Here is a 26,265-nt window from a genome sequence, read left to right as displayed (position 1 = left end):
CACATCAGTTCCTAGAAATACGATGATTTCTGAGACCTTTCATAATAAATCAACTCGTAAAATTCACAGAGTGATGACGACTTTGTCTAGACTGCCAGAGACAACGGGCAATACGTATTTCATATCATGTGAGATTCAAAGTAACGAGTATATAAAGCCGCCTATATGGAAATATTACAAAGTTAATTCACTTTATCCTAGATATATTTACTAAGAATAGTTTATCACTAAGGTTTCGTGTATGATTACTGCGATATTTACAAACGTAAATACAAACTGAAGATGATTATTAATATTTCTATCAATATCTATTTTCAGTCTTCTGTTCAGCTCTAGTCAAGTTTGTTAAGAGAAGGCATATTGTAGGAAGATACAGCCTAGGAAGGACATGGGATATCATTACCTGCCGTCCACTTTTAGATTGCTCATCACCAGGTTTCCTGAGTTTGTGCCTCCCCTACACACCACCAGTGGTCAAACCAAAGGGCTCTTAGAAGACCCTCATCACCCTTGTCACTTAATATCCTTTAGTCCTTTAACAATGGATAAAAAGACCTTTAACTTTGATCAAATAGGCCATTAACTGTTCTCCAAGGATGTTCTTTCTTTGTTCTCACACTACCCTAGCCTGGCTTATCATTCTTTTAATTTCGACCTAAGAAGTTATTAATCTTAATCAACATACACAATCAACATTCTACTAGAAAACTCTGACTATTGTTGCATGGAACTCTTAGAAATCCGTTCAGTCATATCCAAAATAACTCATTATTATCAGCATCTAACTTTCACCCAGACATCACCTCATGCCTCATAATTTTGGTTCAGTAGTTCTCCAATGTCTCGTAACTCTGGTTCAGTAGTCCTCCAGTGCTTCATAACTCTGGATAAGTAGTACTCAGCATTTCGTAAATTTGGTTCGATAGTACTCTAGTGTTTCATAACTCTGGTTTAAGTGTTCTCCAATGTTTCATAACTTTGGATCAATAGTCCCTCAAAGTTCTATATCTCTGTTTCAGCAGTCCTCTAATGTTTTGTAACTCCGGCTCAAAAATACCAACGAATAATAATTGATCTCTGGTTCAAATCTTCCTTATAATCAGGGCGGAGTCTTAAAGCCTCAGGTCTGTCCGTCTTAGCCAACAGTCCATGAAATTTCCACAGCTCTGACCTACAGCACCTTAACCTTTTTCAGGTATTCGAAAGCTTATTAACTACGGCACAAAAAGCATCTTAACCGTTTCCCAACAGACCCCTTTACATCCTCTCACGTGTGACAGGGGTAATGCTACAGTGAAGTACTTACACATAAGTTCGGTCCATCTAGTTAAACCGCGACACAGCTTAGTTTCCTCGCCTACCGACACCCTCCACATGGACATCATTCAAGCCGTACTTAGGTGCAGAACGATGCCGCTCATTACAACTGTAGCAATTAGTCTCAATTGCTGTGTTATGTGTTGGTGAACGTTCAGCCCTGCTCACCCATGAGAAGTACCCAGGGTAACACAATTCTATGCCCTATGTCAACAGACCTCGACCATAGTTGTATCCTCGAGTCAGCATTTAACTGAAAGTTCCCTACTATCCAGCAATGAGTCCTACGTTGCAGTACACCGATTCTACTTGCTTGGAAATATTCGTCATTATAAGAGTGTGCTACGAGCTACGAGCTGTGAGAACCTCTCCTTTTATAGGAAACTTCTTTCTGTTCTACATATGAGTACTTCCTCGCTTAATGAAATTTTCAACACTTCTGCATTTCTACACATTGCCTGACACTCCTGAAAATGGTAGATCTATTTCGTTTCCAACTCCTGGTCGTATATCTTAACGCCAGTCAAATCAAGTTGGGTAATGCAGCATTGTTGAAAATCTTCCCTTTACTATTGCAGCCTTTATTCTATTACGAGACCTTTACTGATGAGTAGAAACTTACATCTACCATTAAAAGCCTGACCCTAGTTTAGAGACACAGTTTACTTGTTGCCTGATCCGCTCACAGTGATATGGGCCTTCCTCAAGACGTCCTTTGTGTCTGGTTCTACCCAATCTCACAAGATCCGACAGGTACCCGTTTTAGGTCGCCTCTAATCACAAAAGCCTAACTTTGCCATGTTGTTATAACTGAACCTCACACGCTGCAGGTAATCCCCTTGTTGCAATATTCAACTTTTTTTTTCTTGTTATATACAGCGAGATCCCACCCCTGTCTGTTACGACCCGCCCGTATATCCTCACACTCGGCCCTTATTTGCAAGGCACCACCACCCTTCGTTATAGGCTACCTCACGCCCATGGGGTCCTGGAGGGTATTGGATCAGTACTGGGTCACCACACTAGCATCGTTTCTTCCCGCTGGTCAGATGCACGTACTCCTACCAGTAACTCCATGACTGAAACAGTGGTTCGTTTTCTATTCTTTACTGATGACCTGTATTGACGAATATTTCCTGGGGATAGGGGAGAAAGAATACTTCCCACGTATTCCCTGCGTCTTAGAAGGCGACTAAAAGGAGAGGGAGCGGGGGGCTGGAAATCCTCCCCTCTCGTTTTTTTCTTTTTTTTTCTAATTTTCCAAAAGGAGGAACAGAGGGGGGCCAGGTGAGGATATTCCCTCAAAGGCCCAGTCCTCTGTTCTTAACGCTACCTCGCTAACGGGGGAAATGGCGAATAGTATGAAAGAAAGAGAATGATGAATCATCACATGTTTTTCAGAGGAGGGGATGCTGACGTAGGGGGTGACGTAGGGGGTGACGTAGGGGTGACGTAGGGCAGGGGAGGGGGATGATTTATCTCACTGTACAAGAGGTCGCCGAAGACCCATCGACCACACCCCTCTCCAGTAGGTCTCACGTCTAGCATGATAACCCACGCCCCGTCTCTGAAGCCTATGGTTGCAAAGGTCGGGATCAAGAGAATACGTTCACGATTCATTAATATTTATTTCTACTCCTAGTAAAAAAAAAAAAAAAAAAAGAAAGCTCATAGGCTAGTGCCTACACTGAGTCAATAAATAGTGAGTCTATAAGCTCGAAATCTACGGACTCTTCATAGAGTTTATGAACTAACATTTCAGAAGAACCATCAACACCTCCAAGTATTCCCATGATCATGCGCAAAATTGTGATCCTTTCCAACCCCTCCAAGGATGAGTATCATTTCATAAGATTTTATGTTGACACGATTTGTAGATATAAACAACATCTTAAGAGTAAACGAAAAGTCACCGAGTGCTATTGAATAGCCCTCTGACTGCGAAAATGATTAAATCCTACACATTAACAATAACAACATAGATAAAATAGCTGTCGGCTCTATCTCATGTTGTGAGCTACATGCAGTGTCGTACCAAGCGACATCGATTGTTACCCTCGTCCAAACAACTGATTATTTCAGGCTGAGGTAATACTGATCATATATATATATATATATATATATATATATATATATATATATATATATATATATATATATATATATATATATATATATACAGTTATTATCAACTTCTGTTGAAGACTTCGACAGCTACAAGGAAATTAAGGAGCTATTTTGACAAATCCTAGTCTAGCACAAAGCAATGTTGACAACATTACTGCAACAGCTGTAAGTTTAGAGAATACGAGAAGGATATAAAAGAGAGGAAGGGATACTTTGTTTCACTGAGGCACAAAAACCAGTCTCTCGACTAACTTATATTCGCGTTAGTTTCACAAACTACTTATAGAACACCGTAGCTTTCATCTATAGAGGCAGCACAAGCGTTCACATATGCCGAAGTCCACAGCTTTATGGTACATAAAGAGCTTAATGCCGAGTCATTATTTAGCCCCCACGCTAAACGAGTTAACAAGGGTGCGCTCTTGTTCAACAAGTGATGACGCATTAGTTTGCCAGGGTCTGTCATGTTTGCGGGGAGGACGGAGCCTGGGGTGAACGGCCGGCACTCTAGCCCTACTACACTCAGTGCTTATGATAATTCAGATTTTTTCTTCTACAACTCAGATTTTTTCTTCTACGACTCAGATTTTTTTCCTTTAATCAGTAAATCGCAAAAGGTGTTCAAAATGGCTAGGGTATTTTCCCTTTCTTTATACCTGAGTCCCTAATTGAAAGCATTAGGCATAAAGCCTTATAAAATGCTGAAATTCGTAGTTAAAGTTTACTGTGTGATGAGTAACATCTGCTCAGTCTTCTACACCATCTTCTACACCAGCTTCTTCAGGTTGTCTTGCGTCCAGGCTACTCAATTTACCTTTTGCTAGCCTTCCTAGACACACTGATAACCAATATATGCTTGACATAGACACGAATCACACTCCTCCTTTGCCAACACGTCCACAAACAGCATGAGAAAAGCTTGGAAATAGAATCATAATGTATAAAAGTTTACAAAGAGATTGTATGAAGATCATTACCAGTCGGAAAAACTAAAAAAAAAAAAAAGAAAGAATCTCAAATCGTGAAAAAGAACTCTGAGGAATTCTTTGAATACGTCAGAAGAAAAAATAAAATGAAAAATACCAGCCCAGTATCAAGTGATAATGGTACTTTTTTTATCGGGTGTTTCGACTCTATATGCCATCAAACGTTCGTCTGACATACCACAAACGCAGGAAATACTTTTGGTCGTCGAAAAATGACAATTTGACGATTAAGAATATCAAATTCTAGCAGAGAGAGAGAGAGAGAGAGAGAGAGAGAGAGAGAGAGAGAGAGAGAGAGAGAGAGAGAGAGAGAGAGAGAGAGAGAGAGAGAGTTGACCTATGTAATACATAGCTATGTGCATATAATGAAGCGAGAGGATGTAAATCATACAAGGTTTCAGATATCACGTCGACAACTTACACCAAAAGAGTTCTTGTCAAAAACTTCATAAATACTGATACTATCACATCCATAGATCATTAGTGTGGAGTTTTAGATGAATATTCTTACTTGTCTCTGAACTGTGAATGGATATTTTCAGAATATGATTTGTTACTGAAAGTATCACAGATATTTAAGACGAGCACCATGTATAAGAATGACTCGCTATGACTTTATATTCTATCAGATATAAGCGATAGTAAAACAGTATATATATATATGTATATATATATATATATATATATATATATATATATATATATATATATATATATATATATATATATATATATATAACAGTATATGTTATCCTTGGGGATAGGGGAGAAAGAATACTTCCCATGTATTCCCTGCGTGTCGTAGAAGGCGACTAAAAGGGGAGGGAGCGGGGGGCTGGAAATCCTCCCCTCTCATTATTTTTTTTTTTTTTCCAAAAGAAGGAACAGAAAAGGGGGCCAGGTGAGGATATTCGCTCAAAGGTCCAGTTCTCTGTTCTTAACGCTACCTCGCTAACGTGGGAAATGGCGAATAGTTTGAAAGAAAAAGAAAGATATATATACATATATATATATATATATATATATATATATATATATATATATATATATATATATATATATATATATTATCCCTGGGGATAGGGGTTTAAGAATACTTCCCACGTATTCCCTGCGTGTCGTAGAAGGCGACTAAAAGGGGAGGGAGCGGGGGGCTGGAATTCCTCCCCTCTCGTTTTTTTTTTTAAATTTTCCAAAAGAAGGAACAGAGGGGGGCCAGGTGAGGATATTCCAAAAAAGGCCCAGTCCTCTGTTCTTAGCGCTACCTCGCTAATGCGGGAAATGGCGAATAGTTTAAAAAAAAAAAAAAAATATATATATATATATATATATATATATATATATATATATATATATATATATATATATATATCAAAATACTTTTCACTCTATTCAAATGGCATTATTGTGTAAATCAGTCAGCCTCAGTAGTACATCTTGGCGAGAATGTGTAAACTGGCATGCATCATGCGAGCTACTTGGAAAATCCCTTTCAGCAAAGGCAGACACAGATAATAAACTGCAGGGGTTCACATTTCCTGAGTTATTTACTGAAGCAGTCACCCGGGCAACAATTTTTTTCTCCGCTATCTTTGAACCTAACAAGTGTGGCTCTTCTTGGAAGATTTGTTCAAATTTGGTCAACCCTGGATCCGTCTGTATTCAAGGATCTCCGTGTATACTGCAACAAAGATTGCAGTGTTTTTTTTTCTAAATCTAACTTAAAACTCACATCTAGATTCATTCAAGGCTGTTAAATGGATTGGCATATCCAAAAAACCAATATGATATACTCATTTACCTACGCACTACACACACACTCATGCTTCATGCACACATTGTACTAAGAGAGCTTAGGTCTGAACACTGATCATCTATCTATACCTTCGTAGTATCTGCGGTTGGCGCACCCTCCCTTGGGTTCAAATGCCGAGTTGTAACGTAAAACATGCAACAAATTAGCCACAAACCCCGGCATCGGTTTCCTTTTAAAACCATAAAGTCGAAAAGAAATAGGTATCGTGGCATCACTTAGGCTGGTGGCCTGGTTGCAATCGGCTTTATCTGGCGGAGGACCGCCGGGTGGTACGGCTTAGCTCAACCCCGTGTGGCTGGCGAGGGCTTGGGAGCCTCGGCAGGTGGTGCATTTTCACAGATAACACATACTTTGCCCTACGCCTCTTCTGTTTTGGGAATGACTTTCTCAGAAACATTAACACTGTCTTGAGTTTGGAGTGATTTTCTTCTTTTTTTTACCTTATATCAATTCATTATTCTTATATGTTCATTTCTTTGTCATCTATTACGCAGTATACCAATCCTTACAAGAGTGGAGCGATAGAGTGGTATATACAGGCGGAACGTAACACAAGAGAACCATAGAAGTGACTGGTCACTTAGCGAGAAAGTGCGTTTGTTAGCACTGTCGGGAGAGAGAGTACTAAGAACAACTATGAGGATGGCTATGAGATGAAGAGTAGGACGACCATGGGATAATCTGGGGAGATACCATGAGACACGCATTAAGAACCGTCATGAAATAAACTATTGGAAATTCATAACATGAGACGTCAAAAGGAATCATAACAAGTTACAGAAAAGCCAAGATACAAACTACAAGTCGACAGAAAGTACGTTGTGTAGCATAACTACGACAATACTATTGAAAACTGTGAGGAAACGGTGAAAAGAGCTTTAAGATGATGAAAGTAAATCACTGACGCAACCATAATTTAAACGATAGAATGATTATACAAGGTAAAGTTACAGAGGATAACTTTCATAAAGTAAGCTATAGAATGGCCACGAAGGACCGGAAGCAGCAGTAGCACAAACGACAGAATAACTACTATCAAGTAAACAATTGTAGCAGACATATGAGCTCGCCAAACCTTTTCCGTTGGCAGGTAAACAATGAGTGTTCATTCCGGTCAAGATGATTCAGTTGCTCGTTGGCGCGCAGTTGGTACATGTGTTCCCGCTGTTCCAGTGATTCGATGTTTTATTTTTCTATCATGGGATAGGACAGAGAGAAGTGTTTAACCTGATGAATATAAGACGTATCCTGAGCTTTGGAATTCCCTATATGGCTTATGCTACAGTAAAGCCAAGAAAAATTATTGCTGGACTAACATTGCACAAGTTATTGAATGTAGCTCGGGAGAATCGTAGAAAAAATAGAACGCTTGCGTACCAGCTTTATTTAATTCCATAAACATAATAATTTTAGCGATGACATTTAACTTTACAACACACGCGCATCATTTAAGTACGAATGTATATTATGCTGATGAGTTATTTATCATTGCTATATCATTGTTCAAGTACCACCTTTATATGGAATCCTTCGGTGTCTCAGTCACAGCCTTGCATGTGTCTGCTAATGATCACAGTGATGCGTTGCTTGGATATCCTAAATAAACACTGCAAGCTGATGTAATGAGTCACCTTGAGGCTACAGAGAGTAGTTATGGCCAAACGATCTTTGACCGGTATGGTTCCTCGGATTCTTGTATCCATCCTCACAACTCTGGGTCCCACAAGGTTGAGTGATCTCAGAATCCTCTGACGTCACTCGCGTAAATAAGTTTTTCCAAATGCCATCGGTCCATTTCACTCAATAGCGACATATTTTCATGTTCAGAGAATAATCGCCATAGCGCTATTCTCATCGATTTCCTCCTCTTTTTGAGCCAGGGAATAGATAGTGAAGAGAGGACCTGCTGCTACTGTCAGATCCATCCTGAGATAAATGATGGTCATCAGATGAGCACCTGCCAACACGCAGAATACAGCCAGTTGGCGGGGCTCGAACGGTTCGCTCGGTTCGTTTGTGTGCTCTGGGCTTGTTTTGTTCGTTCGTTCTAACAATGATCAAATCAAGATGCACATTAAGGCATCGCATTTCCGTCATCAGATACAGACGACTGTGAGTGAATATTCACAAGAGGGAAATGTAAAACTTCATGCTATATTCATTACTAGTCTATCTTTCTCTTTCTTTCAATACACGATGAGTGAGCTAAAACGCGTAGGTGTAAATTGAAATGTGTTTCAATGATCGCTGCACCTGCTGCCTCCTCCTCCTCCTCCTCCTTCTCCTGCTGTCACCATCCTGTTTGGTTCTTCCTCGTCCACACAAACCTCTCTCTCAAAATCTGTTTTTGTACTTCCAACATCCTTCAGAATGAATTTACAGGTGCCTGTGACGCTATAAACGTTCAAATGAAGATATCTGGTTAGGGTTTGATGAGATCACTGCCATTTACATTTTTCTTGTTATGGATAACATGATTTGCATTCATCACGTTTCCTAATTCTCTGATATTGCGTTAATATGAAGAGGAATGTCGTTAGTTCCAGATGCCGTTCCGGCTGGCTTTTCGTTGGTGAACCTCCTACTGGAGATACTTATCTCCTGTGCCCGTCTGGAGTCGCCGCTTCTTCGTTAGTCTCTTCTAATTCAGCAACACTTCTTGGCTAAATGTACAAAACAGCTTTGGGTACGCTGAGAAGATGCCATCTCTTGGTAGAGATGGGAAGATTGTAGGATTACGATCAGATCCCCTTTATGCATTTGTTCTGCTTCTGTCCCCAGCTGTTTGATTTCGTACTTAGAATTTCACATGGTTCCCCATAGCTTCTCCTCGTAAAAACCATTTGCCACCGTAGTACTGTACGTAGTACATCACCCTTATTCTTGATCTTTAGAGTTTTTGTAGCTGTTAGCTATTGGAATTAGTCCCGTCGAAAAACCCTCGTGTTTTGAAAGCACCACGGTGTCTCAAAGACAGTAGGAGTATTTACTGATAATTCTCCTTCCATTGTTTATCTATATCATAGATGCCTAAGACAACGCTGTGGAACAGCATCTGTACATAACATATAAACAAATGTGAAGCAATAACAGCACGATCGTCCGGATGGCGTGTTTGATTCGCCATCTCGGTATATACCAGCAATTTTATAGCATTCGGCTGGCTCTTGTGGCGTAAAAGATGAAACTCTTCAAAGTTCAACTTTTCTTCACCATCAGCTTAGTTTCTTCTTCCTTATGTAGCTCCAGTCTCTCTTCTCACACCTAGCTTTTCTTTCTGTTTATCTTATCTCCTACCTAAATAACTTACTGAGGCTGTTTCTCTTATTCCAAAAGTTCTTAGTATTTCCCTTTCAGTTTTACTCCCTTATAAGACTCGTAACGTCTTATTTACCAATTTTTAGTTATGTGTTTTGTCATATTGTTTCGTTCGCTGAGCTGTCTTTTTGCTTTTAGATGCAGTCGTATGTTTAAATGTATCATCTCGCAGTTCGCTCTAGATTCTTACATTCTGTGCTGATCGTGATTATGTTTTGCTACATCGTGTTATATTTCACTTTAACGACTTCTCTGAGGCTGTAAGCTCTTGTATTACCTGAACTCTCTCTTATTTTGCAGCATGGTCATGAACTTTGCTGTCACTTTTTTGTTTTTTCTAAGAAGGCGATACACTTAAATATTGCAGAGTCGTCCTGTGATTGTACTGATATCAGTGTAATGTCTTGGACTTTCCTATATCTTAATTCTTCTCGTCACGCATAAACCGTCTGTAGTATATTGGATTTACTTGCACCTTCATGTATCCCCATTTTCTAAGAGTCCCGTACGGGGCAGTATTATTCTTGACATCATGTGTCTGATGATTCCACGCTTGTTTCACTCCTAAATACTGGGGCAGAAAATATTACCGATGGTTACGGGAAGAAAAAAAATATATTAAGAACGCGTAATTATGTAATTTGCTGCGTTAGCGGAAAATTAGATTTTCACCTTGCAAAGAGTGGACAATATAAATTAAATATATTCCCGTTTTCATCTAGCTTTACAATGCTTTATTGCGTTATATATGTACCTCAGCATATCATAGAGACATATTCCCTTGTTATTATATAGTCTTATAGATAATCGATAACCCACTTTCATACTCGCATACCTTTATCTACATCCTATATGGCATAAATGTATATCACTATCTCATAAGAGTGTTCTTTGATGAACGTATATGTGTGTGTTATTCTTATTTCACTGAACGTTATGATGAGCTTTCTCTACTCTTTCTCGTTGCTGCTGCGAGAGTGATGATGAGAGGTTGACGTGAAAGGTCAGGGTGGAGTCCCGGATGACTTTTAACCTCGGCAGAATATGCTTCAATGACCCACGATCCTCAAGTGATTATACCAGTACAACCCCTCACATGTGAGGATGAATTTCCTTTATGATTTTCAGATATTTAGCCACATGCTGCGCGCTTGTTATGATGTTCCACTTTTGCACTCTGAAGTCCAAGAGTTCCGACTTAAAAGATTCTATGATCCTTTTTCAGTGAACAATCGATAGATAGATAGATAGATAGATAGATAGATAGATAGATAAAAGATTCTATAATGGTTTTTGAGTGAACAATCGATAGACAGATAGATAGATAAATAGATAAAAGATTCTATAATGGCTTTTGACTGACCAATCGATAGATAGATAGATAGATAGATAGATAGATAGATAGATAAATGATTCTATAATGGTTTTTGAGTGAACAATCGATAGACAGATAGATAGATAAATAGATAAAAGATTCTATAATGGCTTTTGACTGACCAATCGATAGATAGATAGATAGATAGATAGATAGATAGAAATATAGATCGATAGATAAATTTGTAGAGACTCGTCACTTATATCCTCAGTAGTGGTATGCTACAATGTGGGGTTAAGACTACAGGAACCCCTGCTCAGCAAAAATGATGAGCTGAAAAGGTGTGTTTACGTACTTATTACTGCAACCTGTGAGAATGGGAATGGAGTCAGAAACAACAGGTGAATACATGAACCACAAAAAGAAAAACACACACAAAAAAGGGAAAACATGAACACCTCCCCCCCAAAAAAAGCCCCCACAAAAACAACATAAGAGACGATAGGTATTTCATTTCAAATCCATGACTAACATTATGTGCGTCTCCTTAGTTACATGGAAAGTATATATCATCATATGTCTTTTCTCTTTGGAACATCTATTCGTCCCACACTAATCTATGAGATTCTGATCCCTGCCACTGTCACCTATAGCCCAGCTGGGACCCAGTGTCACCTATAGCCAGTGATCTGTGGCTGTTTGTATTCCTTTGGTATCTTATAAGACACGAGACCCAACTATAAGTGACGAGGGCCGCCAGCACAGTGTTGGTCGTAAGACATCATGCCTGGAAACACGGTCACAGTCACTTGTCAATAACGTTCATTCACACCACCAGGCACACGATAAGAAGCATTCCTTGACATGGAGGAGTTAACAGTCATGTGAAATATTAAGAGCATCTCTCTCTCTCTCTCTCTCTCTCTCTCTCTCTCTCTCTCTCTCTCTCTCTCTCTCTCTCTCTCTCCGCCGAGACTGCTGGCTTGTATTTGCGCTGGAAGAATGTGAATCCTTCCTTGACGCTCTAACATAAATGTCGTTCTTTATGATCAAGTTGCTAATTGTAGCAGGCGACACATACGGCATTTATTTCTATATCATTAATGATTCCTTACTGATTACTTCTCGGCCTCTACCTCGCGACTCTATCATTCAGTTAATTACCCAGAAATAAAAACTATGATCCAGACTCACACTTTGAATATGAACCAAGATTACGTTTCAAATGTATTTATTTAGTTTTGGGCGTGGAAACAATCTTTTAAAATGAAAAATTCCACCACAGTTCCAAGACCATCGTTAATTGCTTACCAAATGGCGTCCTAGCTACGTCTCTTCGTTGTATATCAGCTGACTGTTATATTTCTTTCTTAGCGTCTCCCCTGATGATGTGATTATCACACGAAAGTGCACTTGGGAACTTATCGTGTTTCATTTTCCCCGTGGACTCATAGGATATATATATATATATATATATATATATATATATATATATATATATATATATATATATATATATATATATATATATATATATACATATATATATGTATTTGAGAAGTGCTTATGTAATACCATACTCTGGTTCTCCTCGACTTTGACAGGAGCTTTCTTAACCCAGGACTTGCCAGCCTAGACCTTTTGATAAAGCCATTCCCATGCGTAACACTTCTTGGCCTCAGTCGAATTTCCATCCGCTAATGACACATCAGTTCCTAGAAATACGATGATTTCTGAGACCTTTCATAATAAATCAACTCGTAAAATTCACAGAGTGATGACGACTTTGTCTAGACTGCCAGAGACAACGGGCAATACGTATTTCATATCATGTGAGATTCAAAGTAACGAGTATATAAAGCCGCCTATATGGAAATATTACAAAGTTAATTCACTTTATCCTAGATATATTTACTAAGAATAGTTTATCACTAAGGTTTCGTGTATGATTACTGCGATATTTACAAACGTAAATACAAACTGAAGATGATTATTAATATTTCTATCAATATCTATTTTCAGTCTTCTGTTCAGCTCTAGTCAAGTTTGTTAAGAGAAGGCATATTGTAGGAAGATACAGCCTAGGAAGGACATGGGATATCATTACCTGCCGTCCACTTTTAGATTGCTCATCACCAGGTTTCCTGAGTTTGTGCCTCCCCTACACACCACCAGTGGTCAAACCAAAGGGCTCTTAGAAGACCCTTATTACCCTAGTCACTCTTAATTTCCTTTAGTCCTTTAACAATGGATAAAAAGACCTTTAACTTTGATCAAATAGGCCATTAACTGTTCTCCAAGGATGTTCTTTCTTTGTTCTCACACTACCCTAGCCTGGCTTATCATTCTTTTAATTTCGACCTAAGAAGTTATTAATCTTAATCAACATACACAATCAACATTCCACTAGAAAACTCTGACTATTGTTGCATGGAACTCTTAGAAATCCGTTCACTCATATCCAAAATAACTCATAATTATCAGCATCTAACTTTCACCCAGACATCACCTCATGCCTCATAATTTTGGTTCAGTAGTTCTCCAATGTTTCGTAACTCTGGTTCAGTAGTCCTCCAGTGCTTCATAACTCTGGATAAGTAGTACTTCAGCATTTCGTAAATTTGGTTCGATAGTACTCTAGTGTTTCATAACTCTGGTTTAAGTGTTCTCCAATGTTTCATAACTTTGGATCAATAGTCCCTCAAAGTTCTATATCTCTGTTTCAGCAGTCCTCTAATGTTTTGTAACTCCGGCTCAAAAATACCAACGAATAATAATTGATCTCTGGTTCAAATCTTCCTTATAATCAGGGCGGAGTCTTAAAGCCTCAGGTCTGTCCGTCTTAGCCAACAGTCCATGAAATTTCCACAGCTCTGACCTACAGCACCTTAACCTTTTTCAGGTATTCGAAAGCTTATTAACTACGGCACAAAAAGCATCTTAACCGTTTCCCAACAGACCCCTTTACATCCTCTCACGTGTGACAGGGGTAATGCTACAGTGAAGTACTTACACATAAGTTCGGTCCATCTAGTTAAACCGCGACACAGCTTAGTTTCCTCGCCTACCGACACCCTCCACATGGACATCATTCAAGCCGTACTTAGGTGCAGAACGATGCCGCTCATTACAACTGTAGCAATTAGTCTCAATTGCTGTGTTATGTGTTGGTGAACGTTCAGCCCTGCTCACCCATGAGAAGTACCCAGGGTAACACAATTCTATGCCCTATGTCAACAGACCTCGACCATAGTTGTATCCTCGAGTCAGCATTTAACTGAAAGTTCCCTACTATCCAGCAATGAGTCCTACGTTGCAGTACACCGATTCTACTTGCTTGGAAATATTCGTCATTATAAGAGTGTGCTACGAGCTACGAGCTGTGAGAACCTCTCCTTTTATAGGAAACTTCTTTCTGTTCTACATATGAGTACTTCCTCGCTTAATGAAATTTTCAACACTTCTGCATTTCTACACATTGCCTGACACTCCTGAAAATGGTAGATCTATTTCGTTTCCAACTCCTGGTCGTATATCTTAACGCCAGTCAAATCAAGTTGGGTAATGCAGCATTGTTGAAAATCTTCCCTTTACTATTGCAGCCTTTATTCTATTACGAGACCTTTACTGATGAGTAGAAACTTACATCTACCATTAAAAGCCTGACCCTAGTTTAGAGACACAGTTTACTTGTTGCCTGATCCGCTCACAGTGATATGGGCCTTCCTCAAGACGTCCTTTGTGTCTGGTTCTACCCAATCTCACAAGATCCGACAGGTACCCGTTTTAGGTCGCCTCTAATCACAAAAGCCTAACTTTGCCATGTTGTTATAACTGAACCTCACACGCTGCAGGTAATCCCCTTGTTGCAATATTCAACTTTTTTTTCTTGTTATATAAAGCGAGATCCCACCCCTGTCTGTTACGGCCCGCCCGTATATCCTCACACTCGGCCCTTATTTGCAAGGCACCACCACCCTTCGTTATAGGCTACCTCACGCCCATGGGGTCCTGGAGGGTATTGGATCAGTACTGGGTCACCACACTGGCATCGTTTCTTCCCGCTGGTCAGATGCACGTACTCCTACCAGTAACTCCATGACTGAAACAGTGGTTCGTTTTCTATTCTTTACTGATGACATGTATTGACGAATATTTCCTGGGGATAGGGGAGAAAGAATACTTCCCACGTATTCCCTGCGTGTCTTAGAAGGCGACTAAAAGGAGAGGGAGCGGGGGGGGCTGGAAATCCTCCCCTCTCGTTTTTTTTCTTTTTTTTTTAATTTTCCAAAAGAAGGAACAGAGGGGGGCCAGGTGAGGATATTCCCTCAAAGGCCCAGTCCTCAGTTCTTAACGCTACCTCGCTGACACGGGAAATGGCGAATAGTACGAAAGAAAGAGAAAGATGAATCATCACATGTTTTTCAGAGGAGGGGATGCTGTCGTTCGGGGTGACGTAGGGGTGACGTAGGGCAGGGGAGGGGGATGATTTATCTCACTGTACAAGAGGTCGCCGAAGACCCATCGACCACACCCCTCTCCAGTAGGTCTCACGTCTAGCATGATAACCCACGCCCCGTCTCTGAAGCCTATGGTTGCAAAGGTCGGGATCAAAAGAATACGTTCACGATTCATTAATATTTATTTCTACTCCTAGTAAAAAAAAAAAAAAAAAAAGAAAGCTCATAGGCTAGTGCCTACACTGAGTCAATAAATAGTGAGTCTATAAGCTGGAAATCTACGGACTCTTCATAGAGTTTATGAACTAACATTTCAGAAGAACCATCAACACCTCCAAGTATTCCCATGATCATGCGCAAAATTGTGATCCTTTCCAACCCCTCCAAGGATGAGTATCATTTCATAAGATTTTATGTTGACACGATTTGTAGATATAAACAACATCTTAAGAGTAAACGAAAAGTCACCGAGTGCTATTGAATAGCCCTCTGACTGCGAAAATGATTAAATCCTACACATTAACAATAACAACATAGATAAAATAGCTGTCGGCTCTATCTCATGTTGTGAGCTACATGCAGTGTCGTACCAAGCGACATCGATTGTTACCCTCGTCCAAACAACTGATTATTTCAGGCTGAGGTAATACTGATCATATATATATATATATATATATATATATATATATATATATATATATATATATATATATATATATATATATATATATATATATATATACAGTTATTATCAACTTCTGTTGAAGACTTCGACAGCTACAAGGAAATTAAGGAGCTATTTTGACAAATCCTAGTCTAGCACAAAGCAATGTTGACAACATTACTGCAACAGCTGTAAGTTTAGAGAATACGAGAAGGATATAAAAGAGAGGAAGGGATACTTTGTTTCACTGAGGCACAAAAACCAGTCTCTCGACTAACTTATATTCGCGTTAGTTTCACAAACTACTTATAGAACACCGTAGCTTTCATCTATAGAGGCAGCACAAGCGTTCACATATGCCGAAGTCCACAGCTTTATGGTACATAAAGAGCTTAATGCCGAGTCATTATTTAGCCCCCACGCTAAACGAGTTAACAAGGGTGCGCTCTTGTTCAACAAGTGATGACGCATTAGTTTGCCAGGGTCTGTCATGTTTGCGGGGAGGACGGAGCCTGGGGTGAACGGCCGGCACTCTAGCCCTACTACACTCAGTGCTTATGATAATTCAGATTTTTTCTTCTACAACTCAGATTTTTTCTTCTACGACTCAGATTTTTTTCCTTTAATCAGTAAATCGCAAAAGGTGTTCAAAATGGCTAGGGTATTTTCCCTTTCTTTATACCTGAGTCCCTAATTGAAAGCATTAGGCATAAAGCCTTATAAAATGCTGAAATTCGTAGTTAAAGTTTACTGTGTGATGAGTAACATCTGCTCAGTCTTCTACACCATCTTCTACACCAGCTTCTTCAGGTTGTCTTGCGTCCAGGCTACTCAATTTACCTTTTGCTAGCCTTCCTAGACACACTGATAACCAATATATGCTTGACATAGACACGAATCACACTCCTCCTTTGCCAACACGTCCACAAACAGCATGAGAAAAGCTTGGAAATAGAATCATAATGTATAAAAGTTTACAAAGAGATTGTATGAAGAAGATCATTACCAGTCGGAAAAACTAAAAAAAAAAAAAAAGAAAGAATCTCAAATCGTGAAAAAGAACTCTGAGGAATTCTTTGAATACGTCAGAAGAAAAAATAAAATGAAAAATACCAGCCCAGTATCAAGTGATAATGGTACTTTTTTTATCGGGTGTTTCGACTCTATATGCCATCAAACGTTCGTCTGACATACCACAAACGCAGGAAATACTTTTGGTCGTCGAAAAATGACAATTTGACGATTAAGAATATCAAATTCTAGCAGAGAGAGAGAGAGAGAGAGAGAGAGAGAGAGAGAGAGAGAGAGAGAGAGAGAGAGAGAGAGAGAGAGAGAGAGAGAGAGTTGACCTATGTAATACATAGCTATGTGCATATAATGAAGCGAGAGGATGTAAATCATACAAGGTTTCAGATATCACGTCGACAACTTACACCAAAAGAGTTCTTGTCAAAAACTTCATAAATACTGATACTATCACATCCACAGATCATTAGTGTGGAGTTTTAGATGAATATTTCTTACTTGTCTCTGAACTGTGAATGGATATTTTCAGAATATGATTTGTTACTGAAAGTATCACAGATATTTAAGACGAGCACCATGTATAAGAATGACTCGCTATGACTTTATATTCTATCAGATATAAGCGATAGTAAAACAGTATATATATATATGTATATATATATATATATATATATATATATATATATATATATATATATATATATATATATATATAACAGTATATGTTATCCTTGGGGATAGGGGAGAAAGAATACTTCCCATGTATTCCCTGCGTGTCGTAGAAGGCGACTAAAAGGGGAGGGAGCGGGGGGCTGGAAATCCTCCCCTCTCATTATTTTTTTTTTTTTTCCAAAAGAAGGAACAGAAAAGGGGGCCAGGTGAGGATATTCGCTCAAAGGTCCAGTTCTCTGTTCTTAACGCTACCTCGCTAACGTGGGAAATGGCGAATAGTTTGAAAGAAAAAGAAAGATATATATACATATATATATATATATATATATATATATATATATATATATATATATATATATATATATATATATATTATCCCTGGGGATAGGGGTTTAAGAATACTTCCCACGTATTCCCTGCGTGTCGTAGAAGGCGACTAAAAGGGGAGGGAGCGGGGGGCTGGAATTCCTCCCCTCTCGTTTTTTTTTTTAAATTTTCCAAAAGAAGGAACAGAGGGGGGCCAGGTGAGGATATTCCAAAAAAGGCCCAGTCCTCTGTTCTTAGCGCTACCTCGCTAATGCGGGAAATGGCGAATAGTTTAAAAAAAAAAAAAAATATATATATATATATATATATATATATATATATATATATATATATATATATATATATATATATCAAAATACTTTTCACTCTATTCAAATGGCATTATTGTGTAAATCAGTCAGCCTCAGTAGTACATCTTGGCGAGAATGTGTAAACTGGCATGCATCATGCGAGCTACTTGGAAAATCCCTTTCAGCAAAGGCAGACACAGATAATAAACTGCAGGGGTTCACATTTCCTGAGTTATTTACTGAAGCAGTCACCCGGGCAACAATTTTTTTCTCCGCTATCTTTGAACCTAACAAGTCTGGCTCTTCTTGGAAGATTTGTTCAAATTTGGTCAACCCTGGATCCGTCTGTATTCAAGGATCTCCGTGTATACTGCAACAAAGATTGCAGTGTGTTTTTTTTTCTAAATCTAACTTAAAACTCACATCTAGATTCATTCAAGGCTGTTATATGGATTGGCATATCCAAAAAACCAATATGATATACTCATTTACCTACGCACTACACACACACTCATGCTTCATGCACACATTGTACTAAGAGAGCTTAGGTCTGAACACTGATCATCTATCTATACCTTCGTAGTATCTGCGGTTGGCGCACCCTCCCTTGGGTTCAAATGCCGAGGTTGTAACGTAAAACATGCAACAAATTAGCCACAAACCCCGGCATCGGTTTCCTTTTAAAACCATAAAGTCGAAAAGAAATAGGTATCGTGGCATCACTTAGGCTGGTGGCCTGGTTGCAATCGGCTTTATCTGGCGGAGGACCGCCGGGTGGTACGGCTTAGCTCAACCCCGTGTGGCTGGCGAGGGCTTGGGAGCCTCGGCAGGTGGTGCATTTTCACAGATAACACATACTTTGTCCTACGCCTCTTCTGTTTTGGGATGACTTTCTCAGAAACATTAACACTGTCTTGAGTTTGGAGTGTTTTCTTCTTTTCTTTTTTACCTTATATCAATTCATTATTCTTATATGTTCATTTCTTTGTCATCTATTACGCAGTATACCAATCCTTACAAGAGTGGAGCGATAGAGTGGTATATACAGGCGGAACGTAACACAAGAGAACCATAGAAGTGACTGGTCACTTAGCGAGAAAGTGCGTTTGTTAGCACTGTCGGGAGAGAGAGTACTAAGAACAACTATGAGGATGGCTATGAGATGAAGAGTAGGACGACCATGGGATAATCTGGGGAGATACCATGAGACACGCATTAAGAACCGTCATGAAATAAACTATTGGAAATTCATAACATGAGACGTCAAAAGGAATCATAACAAGTTACAGAAAAGCCAAGATACAAACTACAAGTCGACAGAAAGTACGTTGTGTAGCATAACTACGACAATACTATTGAAAACTGTGAGGAAACGGTGAAAAGAGCTTTAAGATGATGAAAGTAAATCACTGACGCAACCATAATTTAAACGATAGAATGATTATACAAGGTAAAGTTACAGAGGATAACTTTCATAAAGTAAGCTATAGAATGGCCACGAAGGACCGGAAGCAGCAGTAGCACAAACGACAGAATAACTACTATCAAGTAAACAATTGTAGCAGACATATGAGCTCGCCAAACCTTTTCCGTTGGCAGGTAAACAATGAGTGTTCATTCCGGTCAAGATGATTCAGTTGCTCGTTGGCGCGCAGTTGGTACATGTGTTCCCGCTGTTCCAGTGATTCGATGTTTTATTTTTCTATCATGGGATAGGACAGAGAGAAGTGTTTAACCTGATGAATATAAGACGTATCCTGAGCTTTGGAATTCCCTATATGGCTTATGCTACAGTAAAGCCAAGAAAAATTATTGCTGGACTAACATTGCACAAGTTATTGAATGTAGCTCGGGAGAATCGTAGAAAAAATAGAACGCTTGCGTACCAGCTTTATTTAATTCCATAAACATAATAATTTTAGCGATGACATTTAACTTTACAACACACGCGCATCATTTAAGTACGAATGTATATTATGCTGATGAGTTATTTATCATTGCTATATCATTGTTCAAGTACCACCTTTATATGGAATCCTTCGGTGTCTCAGTCACAGCCTTGCATGTGTCTGCTAATGATCACAGTGATGCGTTGCTTGGATATCCTGAATAAACACTGCAAGCTGATGTAATGAGTCACCTTGAGGCTACAGAGAGTAGTTATGGCCAAACGATCTTTGACCGGTATGGTTCCTCGGATTCTTGTATCCATCCTCACAACTCTGGGTCCCACAAGGTTGAGTGATCTCAGAATCCTCTGACGTCACTCGCGTAAATAAGTTTTCCAAATGCCATCGGTCCATTTCACTCAATAGCGACATATTTTCATGTTCAGAGAATAATCGCCATAGCGCTATTCTCATCGATTTCCTCCTCTTTTTGAGCCAGGGAATAGATAGTGAAGAGAGGACCTGCTGCTACTGTCAGATCCATCCTGAGATAAATGATGGTCATCAGATGAGCACCTGCCAACACGCAGAATACAGCCAGTTGGCGGGGCTCGAACGGTTCGCTCGGTTCGTTTGTGTGCTCTGGGCTTGTTTTGTTCGTTCGTTCTAACAATGATCAAATCAAGATGCACATTAAGGCATCGCATTTCCGTCATCAGATACAGACGACTGTGAGTGAATATTCACAAGAGGGAAATGTAAAACTTCATGCTATATTCATTACTAGTCTATCTTTCTCTTTCTTTCAATACACGATGAGTGAGCTAAAACGCGTAGGTGTAAATTGAAATGTGTTTCAATGATCGCTGCACCTGCTGCCTCCTCCTCCTCCTCCTCCTTCTCCTGCTGTCACCATCCTGTTTGGTTCTTCCTCGTCCACACAAACCTCTCTCTCAAAATCTGTTTTTGTACTTCCAACATCCTTCAGAATGAATTTACAGGTGCCTGTGACGCTATAAACGTTCAAATGAAGATATCTGGTTAGGGTTTGATGAGATCACTGCCATTTACATTTTTCTTGTTATGGATAACATGATTTGCATTCATCACGTTTCCTAATTCTCTGATATTGCGTTAATATGAAGAGGAATGTCGTTAGTTCCAGATGCCGTTCCGGCTGGCTTTTCGTTGGTGAACCTCCTACTGGAGATACTTATCTCCTGTGCCCGTCTGGAGTCGCCGCTTCTTCGTTAGTCTCTTCTAATTCAGCAACACTTCTTGGCTAAATGTACAAAACAGCTTTGGGTACGCTGAGAAGATGCCATCTCTTGGTAGAGATGGGAAGATTGTAGGATTACGATCAGATCCCCTTTATGCATTTGTTCTGCTTCTGTCCCCAGCTGTTTGATTTCGTACTTAGAATTTCACATGGTTCCCCATAGCTTCTCCTCGTAAAAACCATTTGCCACCGTAGTACTGTACGTAGTACATCACCCTTATTCTTGATCTTTAGAGTTTTTGTAGCTGTTAGCTATTGGAATTAGTCCCGTCGAAAAACCCTCGTGTTTTGAAAGCACCACGGTGTCTCAAAGACAGTAGGAGTATTTACTGATAATTCTCCTTCCATTGTTTATCTATATCATAGATGCCTAAGACAACGCTGTGGAACAGCATCTGTACATAACATATAAACAAATGTGAAGCAATAACAGCACGATCGTCCGGATGGCGTGTTTGATTCGCCATCTCGGTATATACCAGCAATTTTATAGCATTCGGCTGGCTCTTGTGGCGTAAAAGATGAAACTCTTCAAAGTTCAACTTTTCTTCACCATCAGCTTAGTTTCTTCTTCCTTATGTAGCTCCAGTCTCTCTTCTCACACCTAGCTTTTCTTTCTGTTTATCTTATCTCCTACCTAAATAACTTACTGAGGCTGTTTCTCTTATTCCAAAAGTTCTTAGTATTTCCCTTTCAGTTTTACTCCCTTATAGCTTTCATGTAACAGTAGGATACCCATTTGCAACGAACATACGTTCTGCTTCTACCAAACGACAGTATCTAAAGCATTGTAATCCGTTCTAGTCACAGTTGATTTGATCTCTCCTACCAGCACCCGAGGTAACCGTCGTCTAACACACCTCTATACTTGCTTTCTCTCCTCCTCCTGCATTCATGCGTTTTTCTGTTCACATTATCCCTCTCCTCTTTCCGATTACTCCCTCCATTCAGCATTTTGGTCCCAATCCCCACACCGTCCGCCACCGCCACTGCTTGCATATGTGGCTTCCCTGATTCACAAGATAGTAATCTTTTAATATCTAATACATATGCAGATGAAGGTGATCTCTCTTGTGTTTTTATGGCGCATGCGAAATGGAGCCTTCTTCGTTCCAAGGGTTTAGTTCCCTTTTGCCTCGCTTCTCTACATTCGTCAGGCCGGCTAGGGGTCCTCTTGCCTCTTAGATATATCCGAGGCTGACGCAAAAATGAAGACAGATCATGAAGTAAATGCGTTACCTGTGGCTGTTTATGAGGTGAATTTGAAGCAACGATTCAAGGCGAGAGAGAGATTTGGGTGAATGATGAAGAGGTTGTGAATAAAACATAGGCAGAAGTGGAGACTGAGAAGGAACTTGTGGCAAAGGGTTATAAAGGGATTAAAGGTATAGGATGAGGCAGAGAAGAAAGACGAAGCTAAGGACGTATCTGTATTGGCATGAAAGTCGGCTAAAGCTAAGGGCTTCATAAAAGATGGGGGTCAACTTTAAGGCTAAGGGAGACTTTGAAGGAGAAGCAGATGTTGATGTGAGGCAGGGTTTAACAAGGGAAAAAAATAAAAAGAAAATGGGGAGAAAGTTAAGGCAAACCTTATGTGGGACATAGACAAACTAAGACAGATAATCAATGAGGTTTAGACGATGATTTGGGACATAGACAAACTAAGACAGATAATCAGACAATGAGGTTTAGACAATGATTGTTGTAGAATTTGAGAATGATGCAGCTACTGAGACAAGAACGAATGAAAAGAAAAATAGACGTTGGTGTGAAGGCTAATCTAGAGGGCTGGCGAATAAGCGTTGAGACAAAGACTGTAAACGAATCCAAAGCACCAACGGTGACTGAAGTTTAATGAGAGTGAAGGAAAGGTGATAAGAACGACTGAGGCAACACTCGAAGCAAACATGATGTACTGGAGGCATCACCAGCGGTGTAGGCTAAGACTATAGTGGGTGTATGACGGAGGTACTGAGGAAAAGGGTGAAGTAAATGTTGGGGCAGAGATATGTGCAAGGGTTAAGGCTGGATTTATAGAAGTGTTCGAGACAATTCTTGCAGGAGTTAAAGGACTGTGTAGATCTTGGCTACATGTGAGGCAGAAGTTGTAGCAGATGGTGAGGTAGAGGAGGCTGTGGTACAGCAAAAGACAAATCTTGTAACACTAATGGACACAAATTATACAAAAAGTGGTGGCTGAGGGAGAAACTGAGGCAGACGTAGATCAGAAATCCAAGCAGAGGCTTAGGAAGAGGCTAAGGAGGACGTCCATGTATGTTGATGAGGATAAGAAAGTAATGTTTGTTGTATCCTGATTACGAGCCTGGGTGATTTACAACGTAACGTGGTACATCATCCCTCAGATGTAATTATCTATCTGTCATTATCTACTTGTACTGTACGGGGAGGAAGTTCTTACACTCGTAGGGCCCCGTCTCTTGAACATTCTCTGCTGTCATACAATTTCTTAGATTTATATATGCATTCTGTATTAACCATAACCTTATTCATTTTGTTTTCCACTCACCCATCACCACTCTTATGCTTGTGTTATCCTTTTCAGGCAAGATGAATGTTCTGATGTCATATAATCAAGAAAAATCAGAGAGTAATTATACCAAGTTGCATACATAGAGACGAAGAAAATACGGATGACAAGTTTCATATGAGAGAAAAGTTGCCCACAGACTCCTCTCACTACCACAGCTGACTAGAGGTTAAAGTATGAGATGAGACAGGGAAAGCATCTGAGGTAAGACAGGTTCACTTAGACGTTCTTACCACCTCGCAGCCACCTGCATCAAAACTCTGGCTGTAAATGAGGTCTAAACATCTGTTAACAACCAGTGTGGACTCCGTGAATTGAATCCGTGTGGGGGATCGTTATACTCTTGCTGTATTTTTTGAGATAAAAAAAAATCCATTGAATTATCAGTCACCATCGTAATATGGTCAGTGATAAAGAGAATAAATACGATATACGTTATCACGGTTCATTCATCTGTTTAGAGACATGTTACTGTGTTGATATTAAAAACACCCAGGTCTTTTGGTAAGAGCGTTTTTCTTCATCAGAGCTAATAGTGTACCCAAGCTATGATATACAGTCACCCTACTGAACATTCACAGAGGTCTTCCTTATTTCGAATATCTATATACAAGTGTGCAAGTACCCATCCAGGCATATATGAGACGACACACACTCAAATACCAATCCACCACATTCGAGGGGAAAAAAATGCATACAGTCATAAACATTTATTCACAGCAAAATGGTAACTTAAGTGTTACACGGTATTATTAGTATCGTAAAGGCAAGACTGGTTAATCTACTCACTCACTCCGTCAGTCCTCATAAATACACCATCGCCACATCTTCATTGACCTATGAGTTGATACCGTCATCAACTCCATCCACCTCTTCATCCTGAGAAATGATCCACTTTGTTTATCGTTTTGGGTCGTGACGTTTCTACTTATTATAAACAGACGTATCTAAGCTTCTTTAAAATCATATTCATATCTTTTTGTTCTGTACTTCAGGCAGAATGATCCTTATTTTCAGTGCTGTGTAAGTGCTTTGCATCCAGAGGAATTTTGATATTTTTCTTATACATATCTTACTGTGTAAATATATTTTTTTTTTTTTGTATTACTAATTACTGTCAATTTTCACTTATGTAAAGGATATTCTTGACTGAGAACCCGTTGATGACATCTCTTCCCATGTACGAACACGCCGAAAGCTTTTTACCTTTGCTGAAAAACACGCGTCATAATTGCATTTTTTTTTTCTTACTTGTGTACGTGAATTGAATTGTACCTCAAGGCTAAGTTAGCAAAGAGCATATAATTTCCAGCACAAAATTAGTAAGCCGTAATACCCGTCTCCACCTATTACCCTTGGCCATCAGCTGTTCTCGGTCATCTTCAACCATCTAAAAGTTTACAAGAACATTGCATTTACACTTCAAGAAAATAGTAGCCTTCTACAAAGATCTTCAATATCATTTCTTCTGTCCTCTTGATTTCTTTTGCAGCGACCAACATGGCACTGGCAAAATATGCCCTTTTCAAGGCCATCTTGGGAGAAAGAATAAAGGCGAAAAAAAGGAGATATGAATTAGAGTTCCACAGATGTTTGTACAGGGAAAGACAAAAGAAGGAGAATACCACAGATTGTTTTTCGAGGGAAGGAGGCATCATAACAGCCGATCCTCTAGGGGTTGGTCTCCGCACACAAACCGGGGGAAGTAGCAGCCAAACGCGTGCCACGGCTCCAAATCTTCGTGGTGTGGACACATGCAGGCAACTCACGAGAACAATGGCCAAAATGATACCTACAGAATAGAGAAAGAGCGGCAACATCGCGGCGTCCGCACGGGGAAGGTTGATGGAGGGTGATGCCAGGAGAGTTAATGAAACGGAAGGCTTTTGATTATACTCTAGTAAACAGAGAGATGAAGGATGATCCACTCTAGATGTGAGAGCAGTATTCCATACATGGACGAATGAAACCCCTGTAGATATGAAACAGCTCCTCACAAGAGGCATTATTACGGCACAAGTATAACATGACTAGGTTTTGGGAAGTAGACTTTGTGATGTTGATTATGCGGAGTTTCCAGGACAGAGCGGAAGAAATGTTTATGCTCAACATGTTTTGATTGCTATGGGGTTGAACTGTTACGTCTGGAAAAGAACGGAGGGAAATATCGTTTCTTACAAAGACATAAAGGAAGAAATGGCGTTTTACCGCTATCATGTCTTACAAGGCAC

Source organism: Panulirus ornatus, chromosome 18 (genome assembly GCF_036320965.1).
Source record: "Panulirus ornatus isolate Po-2019 chromosome 18, ASM3632096v1, whole genome shotgun sequence".
Lineage (NCBI taxonomy): Eukaryota > Metazoa > Arthropoda > Malacostraca > Decapoda > Palinuridae > Panulirus > Panulirus ornatus.
This window is presented reverse-complemented; position numbering follows the sequence as displayed.